A 7,730-nucleotide genomic window follows, 5' to 3' on the forward strand; every position below is an offset into this window, starting at 1 on the left:
CCATGAACAGCCAGTACCGATTGCCGGAACAGCTAATGAATGATCCACCGTAAGCCGTTTGACGATAAAAACATTATGTTTTCGGCGGCCTGCAGGAAATGGGGCGGACGACACCGGCCGCTTCAGAAAACAGCAATCAACTCTCATTACGCGGGATAAACTTATCAGACACTGCGGGCCGCTGCCACCGCTCCCCGGGAACCCCGGAACAGCCGCCCGAACCGTGCGGGCGGAACAATTCGACGAAACGGCGTTAAGCTCGTACAATTTAACCGTTTAAGAAACCCATTTCCTTGGGCCTACCGGCGGCGCACCGATTTAAGGCAAGGCCGTTTAGGAATCGCTCCCCACCACCCCATTTCCGACTCCCGGATGAGATGGCCACCCGAAAAAGCGGCGATGTTGCCAATATCAATATTTTAAATAATAATCAGAACTTATTTGAGGGCCCTTATCCGGCTGATAACGTCTTCCTCGGCGTGGTAACACCTAACACCGGAGCGGAGCCGGTGTCGGAGGGATAAATTTCCTGTTTATGGAAAACCGGGGTCGGGTCAAATGGTGTCATAATGAGACGTGGAACCTGCCCGAACCGGCGGGAAATTAATGAAGATCCTACCCAATAACCGTCCGTCTCGCGGTTCTCGACGGAAAGTGGAAATGGAAAACAATCACTTGAAAGCGAAGTGCGTCCCCTCCGTTTTCTTGAGCGTGGCCTGCCGTGGCTCCCAAATATGTCACCCAAGGTGTGTTCGTGTGCGTGGGCAACGGTTTTCTATTCACCGTAATTGGGCTGTGTTAAGCTATCTACGGCTCCATGCATCCCAAAAGTCGGGAAAAGGTTTGCGGTGTGTCCTTTTTCCTTGTCCACCCCGAAAAGGATCCTTCGGCGGCCCAGTTTGCCCCCGGTCCCACCGCTCTTTCGGACGAACTAATTTTCTGGATTCTGTTCAAGGGATCCATTTAAAGTTTAAAAAACTTGCTTGCGCTTTCAAGGCGCTTCCCGTCGGCGTCGGCTATTTTACCGGCACGTTTCGTTCCACTTTACAGTGCCTTCGCACCTCATTCACCAGTGACGCGTCTTGCGCCAGGAAACAAATAGCACAGAGCGAGTGACCGAGAGAGAACGAGAGAGGGAGAATGTGGAATCGGAAAGCAAACACGAAACAAGTAATCCTGGCTGCGGGTTGCAATAGGAAAAAGAATGCAAGAAATGGGGGCTCCTTGGAGTGAAGCTCCGCGTGGTGCTCACGCGGAAAACGCAAACACGAAACACGCAAACCCGCTGCTCCGCGCAGAGCAGAAGCAGCAGCCGCGGGAACCGCTCGAGAAAATTATCGTCAACTCGAGTGGTGTTAAGTGTCAGTTTCATTTATCGTCCATGTCCCCATGCCACGGGGCTGGGCTGCGCTGCGCTGCGGCCCCGTCGTGTCTGGTGCAGCTCTTTTGTTCCGTAATATATATTTATTTTGCCTCCTCTTGGTGGGTTCGGCCGTTGTTTCTTCTCCTTTTATTTCGCGTTTTTATTCTGAACGCGCGCGCCCGATTATGGCCACTCGCTAAGAGAGCTCATCCGTGGCCGCGCGGCACTGGGCCGGCGGTGCTCCGAGCCACTTACGTCCCCGTCTCGGGAGGGCCATCGTCGTCGTCGCGTTTGGTTTGGTAAAGAAACGTTGTTTCCGTTTCGTTTCTTAATTTTTCCGTCATTCGGTGCCGCTCGGTCGTTTTCGTGTTTCGCGGAAAATTGCTTTCGTATTATCTGCCCCGAAGCCCGGGCCGGGGAGAATATTATGAACCGAAAACGCATTGCTTTCCAAAGCCACGCGCAGCTTCGTGACCGGTGGGGCGAGAGCGTGAACGATGGCGAAATATAAATTAATTTCTCGAAGGCTTCAGCACTCCACACGCCGACCCGAGTGAATTGTTGCGCAAGCCGCCAAAGATGTACTTCTACGTAAATTGTTGGCCGTAAAGCGGAGTTTCAGGTTTTCCCACGGTAAGCCGTTTAGGATTCGGAAGATCATCCCGGGGACCATCGGTGGGATTTACCGATCACGCTGGCAACGACGGTAATGGCTTTGCACCATCGCTTCGGGCTCTTCCGAGTAAATGGTGAAAATGAATATGAAAAAGTGTATTTTCCATTTGCCACCATTGCGCAAAGCGATGGCTTTTTAAATTTTAAAGCATCGCAAACTAACGGAGATGATGATGATGCATTTTACAATGTTCATGATTATCGTATTTGTCATCGTTCGTCAAAAAGTTGGCGAAGCAGGATAAGTCTGGAATCCATTTAAAGGTTCTTCAATACATAAATACAATCGTGGAGTTGCTGAGCTAGTAATTTTTAAAAGTTTCAAACCCCTCAAAGCGATTGCGATTGCCTCAGAGCATATGCTTACCGTAAGCTGCGACAAGCATTCGATGCGATTCTGTACCAGGTTTCTTCCAAAACGCTATCAGAAAACCAACTTTCGAATCTCTTCATGCTTCATGCTCAACTTCATGCTTGTGTAACTTTCAGCCCTTGCTAAACGGTTTAGCAACAAAGCTCTTCGGTCAATGTTGCCTCTCCTGTGTTAATATAGATACAGCATTGAATCTAAAGCGATATTGAAGGTTTTATTCTCTTATTGACCAACGATGTGAAATCACAGCCAAATTTTACGCAAAAAGATGGCTACACTGCATTTAGATAACCTACAAGAGTCAACTGTCACGTACAATTTCACTTAAAGGTTGGCAAACATCAGGCTGGCGTTACGTCCCCTTTTGGATCTTTCGGAGCGTCCCGTAACGACTATCTTCCAACGAAAGTTGGGCAAAATACCAACACGACTCAGCAAATTCGAGCAACTCGACTCACAGCACAGACACCGAAACACTGTTTCAGCCACTTCATGGCTTGGCTCGTCCCAAGAATTATTGGCCAGTGTGTTCGAGCTTGTATCTGATGTCACAACACGCTAAATGAGAAGATTGTGGCACACTTAGCGTATCGTATTGCCAGGCAAACATCATCGACGGAGTCGTGTTTATCCTTCGCCGGTTTTGGACTTGACAAGTAAAGTATCACTAACCACACGGGACCCAAACCGCAGGACAAGAAACGGGTGAAGTAAATATTTGTTTGTCTTTCGATATTTGGTTCAACATGAAAGTATTACATTCTGCGTGTCAATATCGTGCTCCTCCCCCGTCAAACCCTACCCATTGTTGGTGTCTTATTTCAATAATCAGACTAATTTCGAATCCTTCGACTTAGCACTGCGAATTCCGAGTGAACCGCGCGCACGCGGATTCTGTTTCAAACAATTTGCGCTCACCGTCAGAATCTGCAGACCGTAACCCGTGGGCCGGGAATTTGCACTGAACAATTCGTACTACACCTTGCTGGAGGCTCCGCGATCCGCGCGTCCATTTCATTATCATACCTTTGCGATCCTTTCTCTCGCTAGACATGGTGTGCGTTACGACTAAAAATTATCCTTGCGGTTGGCGAACCACACACGCGACACACAGCTCTCAGGCGGTTGTTTTCGCTGAGAGCTCCAATGTCAAACGAAAGTGGTGCTCGGATGGGTTCAGCTGAAATTACGAAACCCTTTCGCCATTCCTGGGGCTCCTCGTCGGTGGGCCGATTCCATCGCCGTGGCTCTCCGTCCGTGTGTTGTATCTTGATCCCGCGCTCGTGCGATACCCATCACCATCATCATCATCATCGTCACCACCACCAACAACAAACCAAGCCAGGGTGGGTTGTGCAATTGAAGATTAAAGTTAAACGCTTCTTTCGCTAAAGTGGGTGAAGCTTTGTTATTCTTTTTACTTTCCCGTAGTTCAGTCTCAAGTGCCCTCGAAGAGCCCTCAAGACACACTTCGAGATCGCCCCCGGCGAGCGCTCTGGTTGAACGGTGGGGTGACTTCTCTCTCACCAGGTCAACAGCACCACCACCGACACCGGCATCGTTTGTTTGCCATTTTGGAGATTAACTTTAATCGTTTTAACCATCCCGGCCAAAGGTGAGCTGAACGTAACATCGCCCGAGGAACAGTTTCTGGGTACCATTCTCTTGTTGGACGTAATCTTCACCTCGAAGAACGAAACCATCCTAGAAGGTAGACTATATACTAGAAGGCAGATAAAAAAGAGCTCCCTTCTGACTAATCTGATCCATAACACACACACACACACACACACACACACACAAACTTGTACCGTTCGATTACATTCGTTCTTCTCTACTGAACCGCAAAATCAAAGGAATTAATCATTTAGATAGCAAAAGTAAAAAAAAATACGAGAGAAGTGAATGATGGGTAGCAATATAACTCAATAACACATGTCCTGTACCAGGGGCCAGGGGTTTTCGGAGAATCCCGAACATTGTTGCAGTGACCGTGGAAAGGTCGACCAGGCCCTTCCACGAATTGTGGTGCTAAAAATCGATGTGCCTGGAAACGACTGGCCCACAACAGACTTATCCGGTATTAAAGTTTCGATGAAGTCAGTACTCGATGGCCTGTCTCTCCTTTACCGAGCAAGTTGTTTGATTTGTAGCACCGTATTTGCATCCACTTCCAAAGCTTCCTGATCGGGGAACAAGGGAAGATGCTATTTTTTCTCCCCATAAATCGATTTTTAATCCTTGCAAGCGATTCAAAAGAGCTTTGCAGTTCTTTATTCGCTAGGCTTTCAATAGATGCTCGGCTACACGGAGATCAAGAGCTGGGGTCAAGATCTTTGGCATAATCCTTTTCTTTGTAAGACCATATTCAGACCACGAGCTACTCGAGAACCGCACGCCCGGCATGTAAGACCGTTGGACGAGCCAGATTAGTGTTAGAAGTTGCAACCTACAGCCCACGAGGCTCACGGCTTATGAATGCAGCAGAACAGTGCATTTTGCGCCTCATGGAATGCCTGTGTAACCGCATTGCAGGGCTTTAGGACTGCAAAAGAAAAACGAACCGAAGGACCACTTCCCTCCACTCACGGGTCCATTAATTAAGATGACTCCACCGTGTGTACCAAGAGATGCAAATGAAAAAGCCCAGTGAAAAATGTTGCTCCTCCTGCTGCGGCTCGTGAAATCTATTTTCTGCATCTACAAAACAGTTAGTAAGCCCTTTGCACGGCCGGCCGTTCGATTATGCAGATTGACGCAGCAAAAGTGCATCCGTGCATCGACGTCCGGCGTCCAGGTGCACCCGGACGGTACTCGGTACCGGAAGCCTCTAATCCGGTAGTTTGTTTGCGTTTGCAGTGCCGAACCGATCCGATCAGCATCGGGAACCGGCCACGTTTCGGGGTCCGGTTCGCAGCTTACATGTGACCTGTTTGTGTGTGAGTGTGTGTGACTTGGTGGGTTGGTTTTGTGTCGCAATAAACATACGGATAAGAACGGGTGCACCATAGTCCGATACGGACGACCACCAAGCCTTACATTGGCTGTGCCGGGCCTTGGAAAGCTGGCCATTCCGACGTTCGCGGGAATGAAGTGAACGGTGGGCCCACCCGGTTTGAGTAATGTGAAGTTTGCGTTGCCAGAATAATAATAATAATCATCATAACGAGAATGCCGACGGCTCGGTGGCCCAACATCGGCACATCAACAGCCTAGCAACTCGGCGGAGCGCGGCTGGTGAAACCAGAAACCAATCTTCAATCTCCCGGACCGCTCGGCGAGGGCCACGGCTACGGTCTACCGCAGGAAGCGTTCAGTTTCCAGCACTTCCACCGGACAGCGCCGCGGTGACGGTCGGACTTCTGGACTCCGCACGAACTCTCTGGAACGGCCGGATCGGTCCAGTTCACGCTTCAGCATCTGCTCAGGCTCTGTGTGGGGCGGCACATGCAGCCAATACCGCAGCGCTCGTGAGTCGCAAACACCGCTCAACCGCGTGTGTGGCCAGTGGCCGGGTGACGTGAGCCCTCGTCCGCAGTTGCGGACATTTCCGAAGCGCCCTCGCCCAGGCGCCCAGTTGTGGCGATTTCGAGGATAAAATCAATTGCCGGATTGATTTACCAGACATGCGGACGGATTTGCAGGACGAATGCGCAAATAGCCACCGTTTGTCCTGCGCCGGTCGACCTCGGACGGAGAACGATGTTTGCGGTTTGCCTTCCGGTCCCGTGACTCAACTCTTGGCTTGGTCCGTGGTCCAGAATACTTTCCAGAATAGGGTCATAAAATTGAATGGAACGTCCGTAATAAAATTGATTCAATTTAGAGAAGCCTTTTTGCTTTTTAAGTTACATGTTCGCGTCAGTCACACAAACATTTCCGTTCGTGTCAGTCACTCGCTCGACAGGCCTTTGAAATAATAAAGTTACGTAAGAGCAGTTTCCACCTCATCGTCGATTTACAGGCAGCATACGACAGCTTATCCAAAGTAAAACTGTATGAGTCCATGACTAGTTTCGGAATAACGGGCAAACATTCCAGACATGCTCGACTGACCATCTGACCTTGATCAACGTCACAAACCAGGTAAATGTGGATGGCAAGCTCTCTAACACCTTGGCTACTACAAAAAGGATTCCGTCAAGGGTACAACTAGCCCTTTTTCCTGTTCAATATCCCGCTGGAGCGAGCCAACCGGGACTCTTGACTGGAGACCATCTATCTAAGGCTCTCCGATGTAGCTCTGGATTCATGGTGGCACCATCATCGGTAACCGTACCAATAACACTAGAGAGCATACGTGGGGGAGCCGTTCAGATTGAGTTTTGGCGTTCGCACTGTACGATAACATCGCTGGTCATGCGTATACGCCTCGCTAGGCTACGGTGAGCTGCTCATGTCATGTGGCGTGCCTATTACAGGCCTGTATCCTCGGTTGTGACGCCGTATAAGTAAGTTTTTGCATGTCAATGACCGGAACACGGGGCGTATCACGTCACAAAGCTACACACTTACCGTCCATTACTCCACAATTGGCTCCGACTTGGCAGTAATGGAGTTTGACGTGAGACTCGTGTTGCATTTAAATTTCTAAACCGTGCCATAAAACTCGCCCGCTTTCCCAGATCCTAACAGGTAACATCCCTTGCGCCGGCCGACATTGGATGGTTGATCGATTCCTTTGGCAAACGCATCCGCATCTGAATGCTGCTGTTGCCTCGCCCGGCTCGATCCTGAATCCGGAGCGGTCGTTAGGGAACGAAGTGAGCGAATCCAAAAAAAAGGATCGAATTTGCGCTCCAATAAACGTACATCTGCTACAATAATGTTCCCACCCGGTGTTCCGCGATCCACCGATCAATCTGCCCCGGGTCGGGCAGGTTATCGTCTACAAATATTTGATTGCATACTATCGATTCACTGGCGCTGCCGTTGCTGCCACCGGATCAAACCGGAAGTATCGGGGAGCAAAACCGGGCCGGGACTACCGTGTGTTCCCGTTTCATGCTCGGGTTTGCTCCGACGACCCCACTCCAAAGGGTGGGCAGCGTGATGCGTGTGGTGGCAACATATAAACGCTCCACGGTGGACGCACAGCGAACGAACTGGCAACGAACTGCAAATATTGAATCACTTATGTCAAATCAAACACCATTAACATTTCAATCATTTAATAACGGAGCGGAATATGGAATTTGTCGCTTCCGCATTGTTCGGCTTCCGCGAGAGTGAGAGAGAGAGAGAGATGAAAGCGGAAACCGGAACGGTCACAGATAGCTCACAAAAAAATAACGGGAACTGGACTCTGTCACATCGGTG

Source organism: Anopheles cruzii, chromosome 3 (assembly GCF_943734635.1).
Source record: "Anopheles cruzii chromosome 3, idAnoCruzAS_RS32_06, whole genome shotgun sequence".
Classification (NCBI taxonomy): domain Eukaryota; kingdom Metazoa; phylum Arthropoda; class Insecta; order Diptera; family Culicidae; genus Anopheles; species Anopheles cruzii.